The sequence below is a fragment of the Pongo abelii genome, chromosome 16 (genome assembly GCF_028885655.2).
Source record: "Pongo abelii isolate AG06213 chromosome 16, NHGRI_mPonAbe1-v2.0_pri, whole genome shotgun sequence".
Classification (NCBI taxonomy): domain Eukaryota; kingdom Metazoa; phylum Chordata; class Mammalia; order Primates; family Hominidae; genus Pongo; species Pongo abelii.
The window spans coordinates 22,008,144-22,031,621 of NC_072001.2; the positions used below are offsets into that span (position 1 = coordinate 22,008,144).

General features: G+C 43.0%; 1 protein-coding gene across 1 annotated transcript in view; it reads right to left on the reverse strand.

Moving 5' to 3' along the window:
• The window catches only part of LOC100438855 (golgin subfamily A member 6-like protein 7), an 89,933-nt gene that overhangs the window by 35,731 nt on the left and 30,724 nt on the right, over window positions 1–23,478 (reverse strand). The window contains exons 12-19 of the mRNA XM_063716432.1: window positions 18,218–18,320; window positions 14,813–14,937; window positions 12,316–12,513; window positions 10,582–10,691; window positions 6,449–6,525; window positions 3,953–4,071; window positions 2,677–2,831; window positions 2,435–2,578 (exon numbers count right to left, since the gene is read on the reverse strand). The gene's annotated coding sequence lies outside the window, so the exon portion shown is untranslated. The remainder of the gene's footprint in view (window positions 1–2,434; window positions 2,579–2,676; window positions 2,832–3,952; window positions 4,072–6,448; window positions 6,526–10,581; window positions 10,692–12,315; window positions 12,514–14,812; window positions 14,938–18,217; window positions 18,321–23,478) is intronic.

The window sequence follows — 23,478 nt, forward strand, 5'->3', positions numbered from 1 at the left end:
AGGGTTTATTTCATCGGCTAACATTCATTCTCGACCTAGACAAAAACAATTAGATGATTATGACTTGCTTTTCCATCATCAACTCCTTTTTTTTTGTATGAATAACCAAAAAATTTCTTCAACACTTTTTTTTAAGAAGAAGCTATAAATAAATAAAGCTTTAAATGATCCTGGGTTCAAGTTAAACAGTTCCAGTTCCCGAAAAGTTCACAGCCTTGTTTTGTGGGCAGTTCTGCTGTTCCTGGCTTCCCCCTCCAGGAGGGGACGCTTGCAGGTCTGGGGGTCCTGGTGACTAAGCTGTTAGCTCCACTGCCTGCCTGCTTCCATCCTTGCAGCCCTGGGAGGGCCCCAAGTGGACAGAGTCCTTACAATTTAGGAGATGCTGCTGGCGAAGGAACCACTGACCCAAAGCAGGTGGCCTGAATGGGAAGTGCCAGGCTGGACACTCGGGGGCTGAGGGCACTGCCAGCTGCCGCCGCCTCTGGACACCTCAGCCCGGCACTGGCCCAAGAGGAGACTGCTTTCCAAATGCAGTGAAGAGACCGAGAGAAGACCCGTGCTTCCGTGTGATTTGGGATGCGGGGCATAAGTTAACACATATTCCAATATGTACAAAACAACCTGCGCTCGGGCCCGTGCACCCAGGAAGCCCATGGTGAAGGTGAGGCCACCTCGAGCCAGGCCTCTGGCTGGGTGTCCACCTGCTGCCGGGAGGCCAAGGTGCCCCACGTGGCTTGTGCAAGACCTCACGATCCCCTTAACACGTTCCTCCACCTCCAAGGAGTGTATCCGCTCCAATGCTGAGTGTCCGAGCAGATTCCCATCGACCCTGACCTCCCTTTGAAAGAACCACACCACAAGATCCCCTTGGCACTTGCTTCCTTAGTGTGATGCATCCACCCAGGGAGGTGGCCCTGCGCGACGCTGGCACACTGTCCACCCTGCCCTGTTGACCATCCTGTCCTTCGACCCCAAAGTAAAATGGGGCCAGTGTAGGAGGCCTGAGGGTGGGGCCCTTATGCCAGACCTCCAGGGGTAGCAACCTCATCTGACCCCAGCTTCGCCTTCCTGTGCTGCAGAAGGCGCTTGCTCCCAAGCCCGTGGTGACCCATGTCTCCACCCCATGGTGGGGCAACTGTGGTGGCTGAGTGGAAGCTGGGAAAGGAGAGAGGACCCCCGCCAACCCCAGCCAATGCCTGGCTAATTTTTATATTTTTGGCAGAGACAGGGTTTTACCATGTTGCCCAGGCTGGTCTCAAATTCCTGGGCTCGAATGATCCACCCACCTCAGCCTCCCAAAGTGCTGAGATTAGTGCTGTGCTCGGCCTATGGTTTCAACTTAAAAAAGAACTAATATCCTCAAGTTTTTTGTTTATTTAAAAGTCTGTAATCTTGACCTCTTGGGCTACAGGTATGAGCCAATGCAGCTGGCTAATTTTAAAAAAAAGACAAACTTTTTAAAAATAGAGACAGGGGTCTCACTGTGTTGCCCAGCCTGGTTTAGAACTCCTGGCCTCAAGCAATCCTGCTGCCTCAGCTTCCAAAAGCACTGTGATTGTAGGTATGAGCCACTGCGCATTGCCTATCTTCAAGTTTTTATATACCAAATTTTAAGAATTACATAGGTACATCAAGACCATTAAAAAAAAAATTCAAATGGTCATTGACTCTACTCACAAAGACTTAAAGGCTCTTTAACAATAAAGTGGAATCCCCTATCTCACAGAGAGGCAATCCAGCACAATGGTTAAGACTCTAAACCAACCAAGTCCAACGGAGTTTAAAGGTTAAAAAAAAAAAGGAGAGGGAGACTCCATATCCAGATGGCCAGGCTTCTCTCATGAATATAAGCAAGCTATTTATCCTGTCTGTAATTTAGTTTCCTCGTCTGCAAAATGGGGATAATCACAGAACTCTACTTATGAGATTATTACAATGACTAAATAATGTAATATTTATAAAGTGCTTGGAACAATACTTCATACATAGGAAATACTGGATAAATATTTATTAAATAAATAAAATATAGATGATAGGCTTTCTAAAGTCACCACGTTAAAGGAAAAATATCTCAAAACTAAAATTACCCTTGAAAAGTTCCTTACAAACCCAAAGATTCTGACACCATGAGAAGTACTGGAGAATTATATTTGAATAAGCAACCAGAGATTCACATATTCCATCTCAGACTTGCTTCACGGCATATATTCCTTCATGGGCCTTAAGGGCAGGTGGTTCACCAACACTAAACTATTTCTCCAAGTATCTTTCTTTGTGGGAAGAAAAAAGGGTCAAATCCTTAAAGAAAGTGACTCTACTGGAATCATCCAAAAGCACTGTTATTCTACCAAGAAACCATCATAAAGAGATGGAGTGGGTTTCCCTTTAAAGATGAACGTGCAATGAAAACACAAGTGGGCAAATATTTCTCTACCTGTCAAACATTCTCCTTGAGTGCAGCTCCTCCACCACGTTCACCCTGCATTGTGTTAGAGGCAGCCATCCCAGGATCGTGTTCTACACCTTCCTCAACAGTCTCCTTGGGGCTTGTGGCCGTCCTGTGAGGCATTAGTTCTCCCTTGCAAAGAAAAAACAATGTCCCACATCTGTATTATTGATGTCTCTTCCATTTGACCCCCTCCCTCTGGGCTATTTGTCTAGCCATTAAGCACTTACAGATGTTCAGCCAATCACTCGGGGGACTGCATGCAACGTTAGTTCTAACCCTGCTGTGATTGGGCGGGTAGTGGGCGGCTCATGCCCTGCCACTAACTGCTCTGAGGCTGTTTGTTCCACTGGAACTTTCTGAGCTGTTCCATTTTAAGGTTTCACTAAGGGAGAGAAAACATTCTTAAGTTTATTTGATTACTTATTTGTCCTTCCAAGGTCAGTGTTTCCTAAATAACGCCCCTCTTGGGCATTCTATTCAAATCGTCCTGGAAAGAAACATTCTGCATCATAATGTGTGATGCTGACCTGACTTCTAACTCTCTTTTAACCTGAGTTGGAAACCCAAAGATCATATCCATGATTGCACTGATGCTTTACAAGGAAATGGTTTTAAATCTTTTGTTTCCTGAAGGTCGATATTCATAAAAATTGTCCTAAGATTAAGTAGCTGATGGTCTCAAAAAATAAGCAAGTAAATCTTCCCACTGATCACAGCAGTCTCAACTTTTTTTTTTATTTAAATAGAGACAAGGTCTCATTGTATTTCCCAGGTTGGTCTTGAAACCCTGTTCTCAAATGATCATCCCACCTCAGCCTCCCAAAGAGCTGAGTGGCATGAGCCACAACACCCAGCCAGCAGTCTCAACTTTTTTCTTTTGAAACAGTCTCACTCTGTCACCCAGGCTGGAGTGCAGTGGCATGATTTCGGCTCACTGCAACCTCTGCCTCATGGGTTCAAGCGATTCTTGTGCCTCTGCCTGATTAGCTGGAATTACAGGTGCACACCACCAGTCAGCTAATTTTTGTATTGCTAGTAGAGATGAGGTTTCACCACGTTGGCAAGGCTGGTCTTAAACTCTCAACCTCAAGTTATTTACCCGCCTCGACCTCCCAAAGTGTTGGGATTACAGGCGTGAGCCACAGTGCCTGGCCAGTCTCAACTTTTATCGGGCAGTATCTAAGTTCCTTCAGGTCACATGTTGAGTTGATATTGTGCTCTCTGGTTTTACAAGTTTACTTAACAATGAAACACATATACTTGATTGGACACCTACAGCACAGGATGTGATGATCTTTTAAAAAGACCATATTGACAGTTGCAATACGTGCCTTGCCTTATTATTAGGATAAGGCTCTACTTTTCCTCCAGGATGCCTTGTGGCCATGAGCCACTTCGGTAGAATAGTGTTCTTAAGAAAACTCAAGGGAAACAGGGATGTGGCCTCTGGTGTGAAAAGTAGCTTCTCTTTAGAAGGTGAAGAGACCAGGAACTGAGTAATACCTCTGAGCATGGAATCTCTTTTGATGAGTCATCATTTTTCACTTTTTTGCATTGCATCTTGGCTGCAGCATGCCTCTGTCGTTTTCGCGTCCTTGGTTTGTCAAATATCTTGATAGTGCCTATGACAGGAAAATAGGTGCTATCTGCTGGCTAATAACACACATGTCCAAAATCTCTTATCCTATTATTAGAATAAAAACCAACCTTAAAACTCATTTAATTCTCCAGCTTTATGGATTAGAAAATGGGGGAAATAAGAATTGAGACTAACTCATCATGACATAACTAGTTGGGAAATGGCTACATATATGTAACTTCTCCCTCATACAGATTAAATAGTAAGTGTATAGGTTATTACAGAAATTTTAATTTATGTGATTGAAATGACAAATCTTGTAGTTCCTCAAAGGAATTAAATCCTATAGATGAAGGGGAAATGCATTTTACTAGTCATGAAAAGATAGCACTCCCTAGGCTTCAAGATTGGAGACAATAATATCAATCACTATATGATTTAAGGATTAAGGGCTGGGCACCGTGGCTCAAGCCTGTAATCCCAGCACTTTGGGAGGCTGAGGCCAGCAGATCACATGAGGCCAGGAATTCAAGACCAGCCTGACCAACATAGTGAAACTCCATCTCTACTAAAAATACAAAATTAGCCAGGCATGGTGGTGCATGCCTGTAATCCCAGCTACTCAGGAGGCTGAGGCAGGAGAATCACTTGAAACCAGGAGGTAGAGGTTGCAGTGAGCCAAGATCACGCCACCACACTCAGCCTGGGTAACAAGAGCGAAACTCCATCTCAAGAAGAAAAAAAAGAAAAAAAGGATTAAGATGGAGAGTTGAGGCCGGGCACAGTGGCTCACGCCTGTAATCCCATCACTTTGTGGGGCTGAGGCAGGCAGATCACGAGGTCAGGAGATTGAGACCATCTGGCCAACATGGTGAAACCCTGTCTCTACTAAAAATACAAAACAAATTAGCCGGGCGTGGTGGAGTACACCGGTAGTCCCAGCTACTGAGGGGGCTGAGGCAGGAGAATCGCTTGAACCCAGAAGGCGGAGGCTACAGTGAGCTGAGATCGCGCCACTGTACTGCAGCCTGGTCGACAGAGCCAGACTCTGTCTCAAACCAAAAAAAAAAAAAAAAAGAAATTCTTCTAGTCCCTCCTGCACTTTCCATTAAACACATTTCAACTGTGTTATAGAAACACAAAGAGGAATATAAGAGGTATTTCATAAAACATTCCAGGATATTTCTGCTAGTTAACAATATGAAAGCTGGAGTTTTGAAGACTGCCTCAGTGAGCTCTTTTTTTGACTGCCTGATTTGAGCTGGAGAAGCTCTGCCATCAAAACTGCTCGCAGCCTAACACTATAAGACAACTTAATATGAGCATAACAGAAAGGTTTGAAATTCTCATAAGCTGGAACACTTACACAAAATTTATAATGGATAAAGTTCATGTTTTAGGTTTTATTTTAAAAATGAAATATAAAAGTATAGGAAAAGAGCTGATGTTATTATTATTACTACTATTATTTTAAGAGACATGGTCTCTCACTGTTGCCCAGGCTACAGTGCCTGCTGTGAGCAACAGCTCACTGTAGCCTTAACCTCTAGGACTCAAGGGATCCTCCCACATCAGCTTAACAAGCAGCTGTGACTACAGACATACACCACCATGCCTAGCTAATGTTTTTTAAACTGTAGATAGAGACAGGGTCTCACTAAGTGCCAAGCCTGGTCTGGGTGGAACACCTGGCCTCAAGTGATCCTCTTATCTCAGCCTCCCAAAGCGCTGGCATTGCAGTTGTGGGCCACCATGATCGGCCTGATATTATTTTGAAAGCAGCCTATTTTTAAATCTTACAAGAAAATTGACCAACCTATGGGATTACAATTGCCACGTGGCTAAATAAGCTAACATATTGCTAGATTTACTTGTTAGAAAGTTTAATAATCGTAGGTCACATGAAATATAATCTTGCCTCCATGACACTCTTTGCTGGCAGATCATGTCTGCTGCAGTGTGCTCAAATTTGGAATGATATTTCAAAAATGACACTAATCAATAAATGGCATTGGCAGACAAATGAAGAGTGGAAGACAGAAGTGGCAAGGAGGAAACCTGGGGTGGATAAGAAGACAGGAGTATGACCATGAAATTGGTCAGGTGTGGATTTAGTTCCCTGACCTTGCCTTGTTCATCTTCACTTTTCTTCTATAAAACAGGAATACTATAGATAATAACCGAACTCTCTGTAATGCTTTAGAGAGATTACAGGTAGCATTCCTACTAAAAGTTCTGGTAGAGTAGATGTTCAATTTATGAATATTTTATCTGTTTCAGGAAGCAGATTTTGGGCAAACCAGTTTGAAAACTTGTACCTCACTGGTCTGGCTTACACATGAAACATTTTTTGTGGTTAAAGGACAAAGTGCTTCAAACTTACTACTGTATTACATTCTTTAAATCCCAAAAATACTCACCTCCACCAAAATCTTTTGAAAAAGATGCGGCAGAAGATTCAGTTATTCCATTCTCCAGGTGACCAGCTTCTTAAGCACTACAAATAAGTGAAAACAACACCATTTACAGATGAATGAAAAAAATAAACCCTTTACCTTATATGCCAAAGTCTAAATTGTCAGCTGCTATGGATATACACTTTTGACTTGTTTTAGCAATTAAAAAAATCAACATGACCACAGTAAAGGGTTAAACAGAAACTTCAGGGGGAAAAGGAATCAGATTTAAAAATGCTCCAACAGACTGGGCACGGTGGCTCACATCTGTAATCCTAGCACTTTGGGAGGCTGAGGCGGGTGGATCATCTGAGGTTGGGAGTTCAAGACCAGCCTGACCAACATGGAGAAACCCCGTCATTACTAAAAATGCAAAATTAACCGGGCATGATGGCACATGCCTGTAATCCCAGCTACTTGGGAGACTGAGGCAGGAGAATTGCTTGAACCCGGAGGGAGGAGGTTGTAGTGAGCCGAGATCGCACCATTGCACTCCAGCCTGGGCAAGGAGAGAGAATCCATCTCAAAAAAACAGAAACAAAAACAAAAACTTAAAAAAAGCAACAACAAAAAAAACTCCAACAGACCTGTGAATACCACAATAAAGACTGGCCAGAGATTTCCAACATATAGACTATATAGACTAGGTACACAATGCTTTCTGTGAATACACTATGCTTTCTGTGACTGAAGTGGAGAAAGAGAAGGGGTATGTACCCAGAGACCCACAGGTTCAATGTTATTGCACTGCACCCTGTACTTAAAATCCATCTTCCTGGCCAGGCACGGTGGCTCATGCCTGTAATCTCAGCACTTTGGGAGGCCAAGGGGGACAGATCATCTGAGGTCAGGAGTTTGAATCCAGCTTGGCCAACCATGGCCAACATGGTGAAACCCCGTTTCTACTAAAAATACAAAAATTAGCTAGGTGCGGGAGCACATGCCTGTAATCCCAGCTACTCGGGAGGCTGAGGCAGAATTGTTTGAGCCCAGGAGGTGGAGGTTGCATTGAGCCAAGATCGCACCACTGAGCTCCAGCCTGGAGACAGAGCAAGTCTCAAAAAAAAAAAAAAAAAAAAAAAAAAAAAAAGGAAAAATAATCCATCTTCCTACAGTTGCGTTCACAGCTATTAGATTTGACACAGACCTGTTTACTTGGTGAACCGTACATTAAACAGTTCTGAAATACTGAATGGCATTCCAACTTAAAATGACTTCAGATTAATCCAAATTAAAGCAACATTAAAACTCAAAACAAATACTCAACATCAGGAGTCTAATCAAGGGCCAAACATTTGATTCACCCACTACTAATACTTGTATGAATTAGTTCACCCCAAGCAACTGTCTTTTCCTACAAGAATGATAATATTCCTCATCATAACTGTAAAACAACATTTAGTGGTCACAAAAAGTCAATACAATAAAGGCCCTTCTGTCCGGGCATGGTGGCTCACGACTGTAATCCCAGTATGTTGGGAGGGTGAGGCGGGTGGATCACCTGAGGTCAGGAGTTCGAGACCAGCCTGACTACCATGGAGAAACCCCGCCTCTACTAAAAATACAAAAAATTAGCCGGGCATGGTGGCACATCCCTGTAATCCCAGCTACTCGGGAGGCTGGGGTAGGAGAATCGCTTGAACCTGGGAGGCGGAGGTTGTGGTGAGCCAAGATCACGCCATTGCATCCTGCCTGGGCAACAAGAGCAAAACTCCATTTCAAATAAATCAATAAATAAAAAATAAAGGCCATTCTTGCTGTAGAGTTTCTAATGCTTGGGACTAAAACAAGATAAAATACAGCTGTGAATTTCTCAATGCTCATTTTATCATATTAATAAATCATAAGACTGCAATTCTCCTCATGTTCAGTATATATCAGAAGTCTAACCAAGTGAAGTAAAATGAATGGGCAAATGTTAGGTATCCAATTCAACAAAACGAGACTCCTAGACAAATCCACAAAATACATTTCCGCAATTTTTTTTAAATACCAATCATTTCATTTAGATAACAAATTAGTTCATTATTTAACAGTTACCCAAAAGCTGTGGAATAAAATAATTACAATGCTCCCCAAACTACAGTCAGAGAATAATGCAGGAAATATTCTCATTTCTATTCTGATCAATTTTATAAATTAAAATAAAAATTCACACACACACACACACACACACCCACCCACCCATGCACACCCACAAGAATCATACCATATGAATAAAAATCAAACTGTTCTGTTTAGAATGAAAAAGACCAAAGAACTTCTTAGAGGATGTGACTAAGATTCCAGTGACTTACTGTGTAGATAAAGTCTAGCGTGGATATACATTCAGCCGGAGTACCCTTAAAGCACTACCAGAACAGATCATCTCTCATTCTGTTACTGATTATTCCACCTGCAGACAGGGTGGTGGTGTGCCTGGTAAACTAAAATGGAACTGAATCATGGCTTTAGCCTTATGACAAAATATACCTCAGGGTAACCAGGACTTCAACAATGAAGTAGACCAGGTCAGATGGCAGGACACACTCCCAAACAGACAAGAAGGCACTTTTCTCCAGAGTTTGGTGCTAGCCATAACCAATCATTCTGATTTTCTCTTGCTCTGATCCCAAATTTAATGGCAATTCCCTCTCCCCAAAAGTAAAAATTCAACAGTGACAAAGAGTTATTAAGCATAATTAATACTTAAAAGAGATTAGGAGTCTGAGAGATGGTGAGGATAAATAGCAGGGAATTTTTTTTTTTTTTTTGAGAGGGAGTCTGGCTCTGTCACCTAGGCTGGAGTGCAGTGGCATGACCTCGGCTCACTACAACCTCTGCCTCCCAGGTTCCAGCAATTCTCCTGTCTCAGCCTCCCGAGTAGCTGGGATTACAGGCAGACACCACGACACCCAGCTATTTTTTTTTTTTTTTGTATTATTAGTAGAGATGGGGTTTCACCATGTTGGCCAGGCTGGTCTCCAACTCCTGACCTCAAGTGATCTGCCCGCCTCGGCCTCCCAAACTGCTGGGATTACAGGTGTGAGCCACCGCACCCAGCCAATATCAGGGATTTTTTGGTAAATGGTGGTAAAACAACTGGACATCAATATGGGGGAGAACAAAACTCCGTCTCAAAAATTCAAGATTGAACAAAGATCTGTATGTGAAACCAGAACCAAAAAGCTCCTAAAAGAAAACACAGGAAGAACACATTTGTGTCCATGGGGTACACAAAGATTTCACTGATTGATTGACTGACTGACACAGGGTCTTGCTCTGTCACCCAGGGTGGAGTGCAATAGTGCAATCATAGCTCACTGCAGCCTTGACCTCCAGGGCTCAAGACATCCTACCACTTCAGCCTTCTGAGTAGCTGGGACCAGACACACAACACCACAGCCGTTTTCTGGTGTTTTTGGCATTGTGTTTTGTTTTGTAGAGACAAGGTCTCCTTTATTGCTCAGGCTGGTCTCAAACTCCTGAGCTTAAGCAATCCTACCGCCTCAGGTTCCCTAAGTCCCCGGATTATAGGCTTAAGCCATCACACTAGATTTCTTGAATAAAACACAAAAAGTATGAATCACACAAAAAAATTGATACCCCATCTCTACCAAAAAAATACAAAAAATTATCTGGGGAGCCTGGGAGGGAGAGATTACAGTGAGCCCAAATTATGCCACTGCACTCCAGCCTGGGTGACAGAATCAGACCCTGTCTCAAAAAAAAAAAAAAAAAAAAACCAAAAGGGCTACAACGACATGGCAATAGGATAGAGCAGACTAGTGATGTTTGAGATAGTAGTTTAGTAGAAAACAGTTAAGAGGATTTGAACCCAGAAAAGAAATTATAACAAACACAAACTTAATCTTAAAAGCATTTTAAAATTTTTTTCACTTGGAAAAGACACCTGAAACCAGTTTATACACATACATGGTTACACAACTGCAAAACAGCCTTTCCTGTAGGAAATCTCAGATCATGTATGCCTGCTGACACACACACTAATTTCTATATGTATGTACATCAATGTTATAACTACTACTCAAAATGTCATTTTTAAAATTCCTCATTTCCTGAGTTTATTTCTTTTAGAACTTACAAAAATAACATACCTTTTTAGAAAGGCCAAGGTCCCCCTTCTTGGGCATAAATCCAGGGTCTAAATCATTGGATTCAAGAAGTTTCTTAGTTGGTTTTCTTTGATGTTTACTTTCATAAAGTCCTGAAATGCATGTATCTTTATATTAAATGATTTAGAAACTGGGCACAAGTTAATTTTTTAAAAATCTGTATACCACACAAAGTGAATCTCAATGTTTTTGATGTTTTCTCCATCATCTTATGGGAAGAGGCAGGATGGTAATTTGATTATAAAATATTAGTAAACAAAACAAGTAAACAGTTCTCAATGCAAACACAAACTAATGTGAGGGATGTGTGTGTGTTGACTTTAAATCACAAAATAACTAAGGGAGAAATCAAAAGGACAGAACTATCTTTATGGCCACTGATTGTTGGTGAGGACAAAATAAGGAGGAGTGAAATAGAGCTTGGATAATGGTCATAAATGGACCACGATTACAGTTTCTGCTCTGCCCCTAAGAAAATAAAATTCAATAGGTAAAAGATAATTCATAGGATCACTCAAGAATTATATAAAAGAGCTGACTTAATAAATCGAGTTTGGCACATAATAGGTACTGAAACAACAACTATCTTTACTATTCTCTCAAAAATCTTTTTAATTATACCCAACTAGTTTAAGCACAATTGGAATCATTTCTTTAAGGAATAACATCAAAAGCTCCTGTTGATGATGTAAAAAAGTTACATCCAAAATTTAAAGGGGTACAGAAGAGAGGATTCTTCCCATTCCTTGACTGACTAGAATATTCAATAGTTACAAGGTGAATTAGAGACAATATGTTTAGATCCAACTCTCCCCAGGTGATTTATAAAGAATGATCAAGTGAGAAGTAACTGGTAATTAACTTCGAATGAACTGGTAATTACTATGTGGTCAGGTATACAACATCATACATTAATACATTATGATCTCCATTTTATAGATGAGGAAACAAGTTCAGAGACTAAACAACTTCCCAAGTAACACAAGGACTGGTGGAGCCAGCACTTGAAGCACAGTGCTTATTCCACTAATGTGTGGTGCCCCTCTTGAAGCCCTGTTATCCTGGTTGTAATTTACACAGTGGCTGATCAACAATCATGAAGAGCAACACTGGAGCAAGGAGCATAGTTATCAAAAATACGTCTCCTTGATAGCGTGCTACAATTCATAGTAACTATATCTAATTAGCCATCATTGTAACTATTTCCCAGGACAAAAGGGGGTCGTTTATTGTATATAGATACAATGTTGGCTTTACATCAAAACATACTAAAATCTCCTGCTTCCTCTAATCATATCTGCTCAAATACTGAGATCTCAACCACACCTTACCTGGCGTTTTAACTAGCAATTCCTCAGACTCAAGGGCAGGCCGTGGAGAGACTCCCGGAGCCACAGGTACAGACAAGGTCAGCTGTGGCAACTCAGCATGTCCACCTGCAAGTTCTGACTGAGCCAAGGGGCCCTCCAAAAATGGAACCTCCTTTTTTTTTTTTTTTTTTTGAGACAGAGTCTTGCTGTGTCACCCAGGCTGGAGTGCAGTCATGGGATCCCCACTCACTGCACGCTCAGTCTTCCAGGTTCATGCCATTCTCCTGCCTCAGCCTCCCTAGTAGCAGGGACTACAGGCTCCCGCCACCATGCCCGGCTAATTTTTTGTATTTATAGTAGAGACAGGGTTTCACCATGTTAGCCAGGATGGTCTCCATCTCCTCACCTCGTGATCCACCCGCCTCGGCCTCCCAAAGTGCTGGGATTACAGGCGTGAGCCACTGCGCCTGGTCTACAGAGCCTCCCTTTCAAGAACTGGAAGCTCTTCCTTGGTTGAAATCAAAGAATTCTCATCCACCTGCTTGTTCTGAGCACTAGATTGACCTCGGGCTAGAAGGCTTTCCTCTTCACAGCGGGAACTTACCTAAGAACAAAAAATAAAATTAGAGTCCACAGGCCAAAATTGTTGTAATTTAAGTGTCAAAAAGAATAACGCACTTTAAAAGGAATGAAATTCTGACAAAGGCTACAAAAAGTGGATGAACCTTGAAGACATTATGTATGCTAAGGGAAATTACTTAGACACAAAGAACAAATATATGATTTCAAGTATATGCGGTATCCAGAATAAGAAAATTCTTAAGACAGAACATAGAATGGCAATTGCCAGGGGTTGAGCAGAAAAGGGAGTTATTGGTTAATGGGTATTGACTTTTAGTTTGGAAAGATGAAAAAAATTATTGAGATGGATGGTGGAGATGGTTGCACAACAATGTAACTGTGCTTCATGCCACTGAACTGGACACTTACAAATGGATAAAACAGGCCCAGCGCTGTGGCTCATGCCTATAATCCGAGCACTTTGGGAGGCCGAGGCGGGCAGATCACGAGGTCAGGAGATCGAGACCATCCTGGCTAACACGGTGAAACCCCGTCTCTACTAAAAATGCAAAAAATTAGCCAGGCGTGCTGGCGGGCACCTGTAGTCCTAGCTACATGGGAGGCTGAGGCAGAAGGAGGTGTGAATCCGGGAGATGGAGCTTGCAGTGAGCCGAGATCATACCACTGCACTCCAGCCTGGGCGAGAGTGAGACTCTCTCTCAAAAAAAAAAAAAAGATAATATAATAAAGTGTTTTATATATATGTATATTTAACCAAAATTAAATAAAGAAAAAAATGAAGTTGACTGAGATACACTGAAGCTATAATATTGATAAGTCCACAACAATAATTCAAAGGCAGGGGAAAAAGACTGCTCTAATGTCTCCAATTAAAACAACTACTAATGAACTCCTTAATGTTACAATTGGTAATTAATGGGAAAGAAAGAAGCACTTATTCTGCCTTTCAAGTATTTCAGGACAATAATAGAGTCCAGTTAATGAAAGAGACTATCACTTAATAAAAATAGAGAAAATAATAAAATCTGAAAGTCTTCATTTTGTAACCTCTAATAAAATTATTAATATAGGTAAAGATCTTCAACTGGGGTTTTCAAAAAACCATCAGGGAAGCTGGGCATGGTAGCTCACACCTGTAATCCCAACACTCTGGGAGGCTCAGGCAGAAAGATCACTGGAGCCCAGGAATTCCAGACTAGCAAGGGCAACATAGTGGGATATCGCCTCTACAAAATACTTGTTGTTAAAAATTAGCCAGGTGTGGTAGTGTGCACCTGTGGTCCCAACTACTCAGGAGGCTGAGATGGAAGGATTGCTTAAACCCAGGAGGTCAAGGCTGCAGTGAACTGTGTTCATGCATCTCTGCACTCCAGCTTGGGCAAGACCCTGTCTCCATTTTAAAAAAGAAAAAACAAACTGTCAGGGAATGGCTGATGGGAATAAAATATTCCTTTTTTTTTAAACCCTCAATATGCAATGTATTACACATTATCATCTCTGATATAGTCTAGCTAAAAATGTTCAACTTCAATCTATCAAACTGGTAGGTTCTATCTTCCACTTCACAGAGAACAGGAGATAGAGAAAATCTAAGTGACACCTATGAGAAAGCAATTACACAAATATAGAGAAGTAGATAACTTTACATGTCACTCTCTTATAGACATGATTCTGATCATGAAAAAAGGGATTGTTCTGAATTCAAAGTGATTTGAGAACCATAACAACCAGTTACAATGAGTAGTCCTAGACTGAGTCCTGGTATGAATAATCCAAAGGTAAAGGTTAGGGGATAACTGGTGAAATCTGAAAGACAGCTGATGTCAGATAAACAGATCTTATATAAGATGCAAGTCTGTTAAATTGATTATAAAGGAAAATGTTCCATTTTTTAACTACATATTAACCTATGTAGGCGTAGAATGTCAAAATGTCTCTAAATACTTCATTTTAAAAAAACCGAATTAAAAAATAAGACAAATAAGATGTATTTATTTTTGAAATTAGGATCAGACTATATATATTTCACTTTATATCCTATATTTTTACTTAAGATAAAATCATAACAATATTCCTAAGTCATTAAATACTCTTTGAAGACAAAGAGGAAAAAATATATACATAAAGAAATATAATATGTAGACTCATTTATATATTTCCTGAATAACCACTAAATCCTAAGTACTGTGCTAGAAGCTGAGAATAAAAAACAAGATCCCAGTTACGGAAATTATTATTTCATGAAGCTAAAGTATGACACTGAAGATAAAATTGCAGTTTCCTAACGACCAGTGAAAGTTTGCCGAAATTTTGCAACACACCTTGTGCACCTGCTCCTGTACCTTCTTTTGTTTTTTCTTAGGAGTAAATATCTGATCATATTCTTCTGTATATTCCAAAAGCCACTTGCTTGCCTTTCTAAGGCATTTCTTCTCTGACCGCACAGCTAAAAGATGATAAACAAGTTCAATATTAATCCAAAAGTTTCAGGAAAACCCACTGTTTTTATGAGACCATCTGGTACTCCCAAAAGTAACCAGATGGGAAACCACATAGTAAAATAGACTATGGCTTATGATGCAAGAGGCACAAAATGGCTTATGTTTTCTCATATGCAAAAGGAACTGGGGGAGACAAAAGGACTTGTGTTACCTTATATACACATACAACAGAATATATGGGGCCCATCCAGTATTAAGGAAAAGGTTAAATTTAAAGCCAGGTCTTATAGTCACTGACGCCTGTACATATAAAGCTAATATACACCTAACAAAAATATAGCATCTAGATCAGGTAAATGGGTAAAATACATCTTGAATTACAGATTAAGTATGGCTTATCTGAAATGCTTGGGATCAGAAGTGATTCAGAATTTTTCATATTTTGGAATATTTGCATCTACATAATAAGTTATCTTGGGGATGGGACCCAAGTTGAAACACCAGACTCATTTATGTATTATATACATCTTTTATACACATAGCCTGAAGGTAATTTTACAAAATATTTATTTTCTACATTACACAAAGTTTGTGTACAGTGAACCGTAAGAAAGCAAAAGTGTCATTATCTCAGCCACCCACGTGGAATATCTGTGGTTGTTTGGCATTACCATCATTCCTGCCTCTGAATTTATATGCTACTGATAGGCAAACATTTCCTTACACTTATTCACACATAAGTACTTAACAGTAAAAATATGACATACCCTTAACACAGTGAGAAAGTAGTGTGTTCAGGGTAGCTACGCAGCACAGTACCATCACTAGAATACTTGTACCGGCTGATAAAAAAACAGTAATAACAACGTCGGGCTCTGCGTCTCCATCTATGATGCTGTGTTTTGATTAAAAGGTTACTATATCCTGTTTTATTTTATAAGATAAGCAGAGGCCGGGCGCGGTGGCTCACGCCTGTAATCCCAGCACTTTGGGAGGCCGAGGTGGGCAGATCACAAGGTCAGGAGATCGAGACCGTCCTGCCTAACACGGTGAAACCCCGTCTCTACTAAAAACACAAAAAATTAGCCGGCCATGGTGGCGGGTGCCTGGAGTCCCAGCTACTCCAGGGGCTGAGGCAGGAGAATGGTGTGAACCCGGGAGGCCGAGCTTGCAGTGAGCCGAGATCATGCCACTGCACTCCAGCCTGGGCAACAGAGCGAGACTGCGTCTCAAAAAAAAAAGACTTTCTAATCATATTGGAAATGTGTAACAAGGGCCAAGTACTGTGTATTAAACTTAATAAATCAAAACAACAGGCCCTCTAAGGCCAACACGGTGAAACCCCGTCTTTACTAAAAATACAAAAATTAGTCGGGCATGCATGGTGGCTCACACTTGTAATCCCAGCTACTCAGAAGGCTGAGGTGGAGAGAATCACTTGAATTCGGGAGGCGGAGCTTGCAGTGAGCCAAGATTGCACCACTGCAACCAGCCTGGGCGACAGAGCAAGACTGCGTCTCAAAAAAAAAGACTTTCTAATTATATTGGAAATGTGTAACAAGGACCAAGTACTGTGTATTAAACTTAATAAATCAAAACAACAGGCCCTCTAAGACATAAATGTGCCTCCCTGGGTTATCTGCCTAACCCATCATAGGAACTCAATTCAGCATTAAACTGGTTTTAGATCAAGACACTAGAACTCATATTTAGCAGTTATTAAATTACAATTATTAAGAAAAAAATTTTATTAGGTAAAGTCCTTTACTCTAAAATGTTTCTCAAAATACATAGACACTAATATAAAAACAATTATTAAAACAACTTTGCCTGAATCTCAGGATTTCAGAAATATGAAAGTACTCATCTCTCACCTCTCCCATCCACTTAAAATGACAAAAACAGACCATTATAGTTAAATCAAAGGACATGTTTAAAGAGAAGCAAACCCAAAGAGTAACTACACCAATTCTTGACCCAATTCTCTGCGCTCTGTCTTATGTAACATTACACATGAATATGAATAACAATCCCATCATCCACAACAGTTTTTTTTTTTTTTTTGAAACAGGTTTGCTCTCATTGCCCAGGCTGGAGTGCAATGGCGTGATCTTGACTCACTGCAACCTCCGCCTCCCAGGTTCAAGCGATTTTCCTGCCTCAGCCTCCCGAGTAGCTGGGATTACAGGCATACACCACCGTGCCTGGCTAATTTTGTATTTTTAGTAGAGACGGGGTTTCACCATGTTGGTCAGGCTGGTCTCCAACTCCTGACCTCAGGGGATCCACCCACCTTGGCCTCCCAAACTGCTGGGATTACAGGCGTGAGCCACTGCGCCCGGCCACACAACACAGTTCTAAACACTGGACTCTCATATCTACCAACACTCAATACCTGTTTAAAAACAAAAGGAAAAATTAGGAAGGGGCAATAACACTTCAGTGTAAGTATCCATGATCAACTACTGCTTAACAGCCTACACCACTTTTGATGAACAGTCAAGGCAGATTACTTAATACTTAAAATGGTTAACCTTAGGGAGTAGGAAAATACACAGACACACACAAAATATTTCAAACACTTCTTTTTGCTGCTGATAAGGAGTTCCAAAAGTAGTTTTTCCAAGCTATTTCCAAATAAAAGTAGATTAGGTGTAAAGAACTGTCTATCGAAATATTACTGTTATTTATTTAATAACGTCCTGACAAGCTTGCAATTACCTCATTAAATCAAAAAATTAGGACCTAAGGCCAACACTGTTTCCTCATATTCTTGATGTGAAAATCTGAGCACTCCTCTTAATAAGGAGTTACAAATACAAAACAAACAGCTCAAATGAACTAACTCCTCTCTCCAGAAACACAAACACAAGGCCTCATAATGAGTGAGTTCCTAGCAGCCATAATTACTGCAACTTACTTCTCCAATTTTCCCCTCCACAGTTAACTCAACAGCTCAAAAACTGTCAGTAACAAACAACAGTCACCATGATATGGTTAGGAGTGTGGCAGATTTCTTAACCAGTAATAATAGGAACAAAATTTTGCCTATTAATAGATCTCAAGTTTCGTGCACTTGCAAGAAACTAATTAAAAGGCAGCCTTGCACGATCTACAAAAACAGCCATAAAGACTGTTAAGATTTTAAGTTAAAGGAAACAAACCTGCTCCTCAATATAGCAAGATACAACTGACTTCCCCTTACATACCCTAAAAAAAGCCTTACATGAGAAATTTAAACATGGAAGCAGAAACACACCAACAAAAACACATGTCAAACCCCACCTGTATATGTGTTTTCAACCATCTGGAGTCAAGGCGAGCCTGGGCAGCCAAACAGAAAGATTCAGAGGGCATCTTTTCTCCAGCTTCCTCCCAGGTCTCAGGCCTGCAAAGTAAACATACATGTTGAAGACCTAACGCTTTTTAATAGTTTACAAAGACACTCCCGAAAGGTTTAATGCAGAAAAGGAAAGAGAGAGAGAGACAGAACAGAAAGGGGGGAGAGAAGAGCTGGGGAGGGGAGTGAAAGGGAGAGAAGGAAAGAGGGAAGAGATGGAGGGAGAGGGAGGTGGGGAAGGGAAAGCCTCCTTCCAAGGTAGGCAGGGTGTGCCGAGTTTCTGCACCACGCTGACGAGACCTTGAGAATGGACGGTCACAGCAAGCCAAGTCACAATGTCATCTCCCTGCCCTCAAATCCAAAAGGTACACACAAGCCCATCGTTTTAACGACAAATGACAGCAGCATGAATCTGCCGCTTTACCCCACAGCAGGGCGCGTGCGTGAAACAAATCACTCAAAAGGATCGCCTGCAGAAAAACCCACAGCCGCCACCACTTAAGAGATGGAGAGAGGCCCGAGGCTGCGCCGCGGGCGGTCAGCGCGTCCACGCCCGCCTCCCGGGCTCCGCCGCCCACCAGCCCCGCGCCCGCACCGCCCCCGCCACCGGCCGCCCAGGTGCCCCAGGCCAGGACCTGACGCGCAGGGCCCAGTGGCCTCGCCCCGCCGACGTGCGGACGCAGCCTCCCAGGAGCCGCTGGCTCAGCCGGCGCCTGCGATCCCGGCGCCTCTCCCGGCCCGAGGGGCGGGACGACGCGGGACTGCCGCCCCCCTTCGTAAGGCCAATCGCAACGAGGCTGCTCCGCGGGCGCAGCCAATGGGGAAGAGGAGCCCTTCGCTGCTCCTCCGACTCTCCCGCTTCCAGCAATCCCGCTTATCTTCCTATTTGGAGCGCCCTGGCCGCGCCAAGGCCAACAGCGGGCGCCGGAAGGCGGGATTTCCGCACGCCAGCACTCCCACGGGAGACTGCTTGGCCCAGAGCGCTCTTAATCACGCGGCGGCAGGTGGTCGCGCTCACACAAACTGGAGCTATCCAGGGCGCGGGTCGAGTGGGGAGACCAGCTCCCCTGGGTATGAGAACAGATCTTTGTGCGGTTGGCTCGCTTGGGCCTGCAGAGCTTCCTCCTGTGTGTTCAACTGAACACAGCAAAAGTCTTGGGCAGATTACACGGAGCAGCTGTGGAAGCACTGTGCAGGGAATCCAAGAAGGAAACAGACCTCCAGCGACCACAAAACAAAACTGAAGAAATATAAAACAATATAGGCTGGGCATGCTGGCTCATGTCTGTAATTTTCAGCCTTTGGGAGGCCGAAGAGGGAGGATCCCATGTTGCCAGACTGGGCAACATAGCAAGACCCCATCTCTAAAAAATAAAAATAAAAAAAATTTAACAATTGGCCAGGTGTGGTGGCACACACCTGTGATCCCAGCTGCTCGGGAGGCTGAGAGAGGAGAATCGCCGGAGCCTGGGAGGTCAATGCTACAGTGAGCTGAGATCGTGCCACCGCACTCCAGCCTGGGAGTGAGATCCTGCCTCTAAGAAAGAAAAATACCGGCCGGGTGTGGTTTCTTATACCTGTAATCCCAGCACTTTGGGAGGCCGCGGCAGGTGGATTATTTGAGGTCAGGAGTTCAAAACCAGCCTGGCCAACATGATGAGACCCGCTTCTCTACTAAAAATACAAAGATTAGCTGGGTGTGGTGGCGCATGCCTGTAATCCCAGCTACTCGGGAGGCTGAGGCAGGAGAATCGCTTGAACCCAGGAGACGGAGGTTGCAGTGAGCCGAGATTGCACCACTGCACTCCAGCCTGGGGGACAGAGGCTGCACCACTGCAGCCTTGACTTACTGAGTTCAGGTGGTTCTCCACCTCAGCCTTGCCAGTAGCTGGGACTGCATGCACGTGCAACCACGCCTGGCTAATTTTGTATTTTTTGTAGACAGGGTTTTGCCATGTTGCCGAAGCTGGTCTCGAATTCCTGGGCTCAAGTGATCCGCCCGCCTCAGTCTCCCAGAATGCTGGGATTACAGGTGTGAGTCACTGCACTCGGCTAATAGTAATGAACTTTGAACAGAAGGAAAGATGTTATTATTTTGTTGGTTATGTTTTATCTATATTTTCTAATTTTTCTAAACATGTAAAGATAAAATTCTAAAAACTCAATAAGACCTCAGAACAAAAAAATTAGAGTATAAATATTTATTTTAGTTAACTTGTACAAATTTGGTTTCTGGAAAAAGAATGGAATAGATTTCCTGAGAAAAAAAATCCACCACTTTGGCCGGGCGTGGTGGTTTACGCCTGTAATCCCAGCACTTTGGGAGGCCGAGGCACTGGATCACCTGAGGTCAGGAGTTCAAGACCAGCCTGACCAACATGAAGAAACCCGTGTCTCTACTAAAATTACAAAATTAGCCAGGCCTGGTGGCACGCACCTGTAATCCCAGCTACTCAGGAGGCTGAGGCTGGAGAATCGCTTGAACCAAGGAGGCAGAGGTTGCAGTGAGCTGAGATCGCACCATAGCACTCTATCCTGGGTAACAAAAGCAAAACTCTGTCTCAAAAAAAAAAAAAAAAGAAAGAAAGAAAGAAAGAAAAGCAGACTGGCTGAAAGGATTAAAAAACAAAATATGATCCACCAATGTGCTATCTACAAGATAAATATTTTAAATACAGAAACAGATTGAAAGTCAAAGTATACAGAGATACAATTAAAATAGTAACCAAAAAAGAGCTGAAGGGGCTGTACTAATATCAAATGTAATACACTTTAAATTAAAGCAGGGCTGGGCATGGTAGCTCACGCCTATAATCCCAGCACTTTGGAAGGTGGAGGCAGAGAGATACTTGAGCCCAGAAGTTCGAGATCAGCCTGAGCAACATGGCATAATCCCATCTCTACAAAAAATACAAAAATTAGGCGGGCATGGTGGTACCCACCTGTGGTCCCAGCTATTTGGGAGGCTGAGGTGGGAGGATCATGTGAGCCAGAGAAGTTGAGGCCGCAGTGAGCTAAGACCGGGCCCCTGCACTCCACCCTGGGCAACAGAGCGAGACCCTGTCTGAAAATAAAAAAAAATAAAACACGGGGTTGAGAGACAAAAAAGGACATCCTTTTTTTTTTTTTTTTTTTTTTGAGATGGAGTTTTGCTCTTGTTGCCCAGGCTGGAGTGCAATCGTGTGATCTTAGCTCACTGCAACCTCCGCCTCCCGGGTTCAAGTGATTCTCGTGCCTCAGGCTCCTGAATAGCTGGCATTACGTGTGCCTGCCATCACGCCCAGCTAATTTTAGTATTTTGGTACAGATGGGGTTTCACCATGTTGGCCAGGCTGGTCTCCAACTCCTGACCTCAGGTGATCCACCCGCCTTGGCCTCCCAAAGTGCTGGGATTAGAGACGTGAGCCACCACGCCAGCCAAAACCTTCATTTTAAAAAAGGCTGGGTCAGGCATCATGGCTCATGCCTGTAATCCCAGCACTTTGAGAGGCCAACGCAGGTGGATCACCTGACATGAGGAGTTCGAGACCAGACTGACCAACATGGCGAAACCCCGTCTCTACCAAAAATACAAAAATTAGCCGGGCATGATGGCCCGTACCTGTAATCACAGCTACTCAGGAGGCTGAGGCAGGAGAATTGCTTGAATCCGGGAGGCGGAGGTTGCATTGAACTGAGATTGTGCTACCACACTGCAGCCTGGGTGACAGAGTGAGACGCCATCTCAAAAAAATAAAGGCTGGGTGCCAGATGTGATGCATAGGCCTAGTTTGTTGACTCCTGTGCTTAAGATATAAAACTCTAAAGAACGGTGGGAGGGAGCTTCCCTCTAGAGGCACAGGAGTGGGCAAGTTGGTCCCTGAGCAGTGACTTTATAATAACATGTTACACTGTGTTTTTTGTTTTTGTTTTGTTTTTTGTTTGTTTGAGACGGAGTTTCGCTCTTGTTGCCCAGGCTGGAGTACAATGGCATGATCTCAGCTCACAACAACCTCCGCCTCCCAGATCAAGCGATTCTCCTGCCTCAGCCTCCCAAGTAGCTGAGATTTCAGTCATGCAACACCACGCCCAGCTAATTTTGTACTTTGAGTAGGGACGGGGTTTCTCCATGTTGGTCAGGCTGGTCTCAAACTCCTGACCTCAGGTGATCTTCCCGCCTTGGCCTCCCAAAGTGCTGGGATTACGGGCATGAGCCACCACACCGAGACTTTTTTTTTTTTTTTTTAGACAGCGTCTGACTCCGTTGCCCAGGCTGGAGTGCAGTAGCGTGATCTTGGTTCACTGTAACCTCTGCCTCTCAGGTTCAAGCGATTCTCCTGCCTCAGCCTCCCAAGTATCTGGGATTACAGGCATGCACCATCACATACGACTAATTTTTGTATTTTTAGTAGAGATGGGGTTTCACCATGTTGGCCAGGCTGGTCTCAAACTCCTGACCTCAAGTAATCCGCCCGCCTCGGCCTCCAAAAGTGCTGGGATTATAGGCCTGACCCACCGGGCCTGGCCCTGTGTTTTGTTTTATGTACATTTCTATATGTGTTATATTTCAAATAAACTAAATATTAAAACAAGGAATAACTGATAGCTATGCACAATCAAAGGCATTTAAATTTCACCCTCACAAATAATTTTTTTTTTTTTAAGCAGGGTCTCACTCTGTTCCCCAGGCTGGAGTGCAGTGGCACCACCTTGGTTCATTGCAGCCTTGACCTCCCAGGCCCAAGCGGTCCTTCTACCTCAGCCTCCCGAGTAGCTGGGACTACAGGTGCACTCCACAACACATGCCTAATTTTTGTATTTTTGATAAAGATGGGGTTTCACCATGTTGGCCAGGCTGATCTTGAACTTCTGGGATCAAGGAATCCACCAACCTTGCTTTCCAAAGTGCTGGCATTACAGGCGTGAGCCACTGTACCCGGCCGAGAATTGCTTCTTCTCTTTACCTAAGTAGAGACCTCTGCAGAAACACTGGGAGATCTTTGGAGAGGGGAGATTTTTCAAATAAGAAATTTAATATTTGGCCGGGCATTGTGGCTCACCCCTGTAATCCCAGCACTTTGGGAGGCCGAGGCGGATAGATCACAAAGTCAGGAGATCAAGACCATCCTGGCTAACATGGTGAAACCCCATCTCTACTAAAAAATTATAAAAAATTAGCCGGGCATCGTGGCAGGCGCCTGTAGTCCCAGCTACTTGGGAGGCTGAG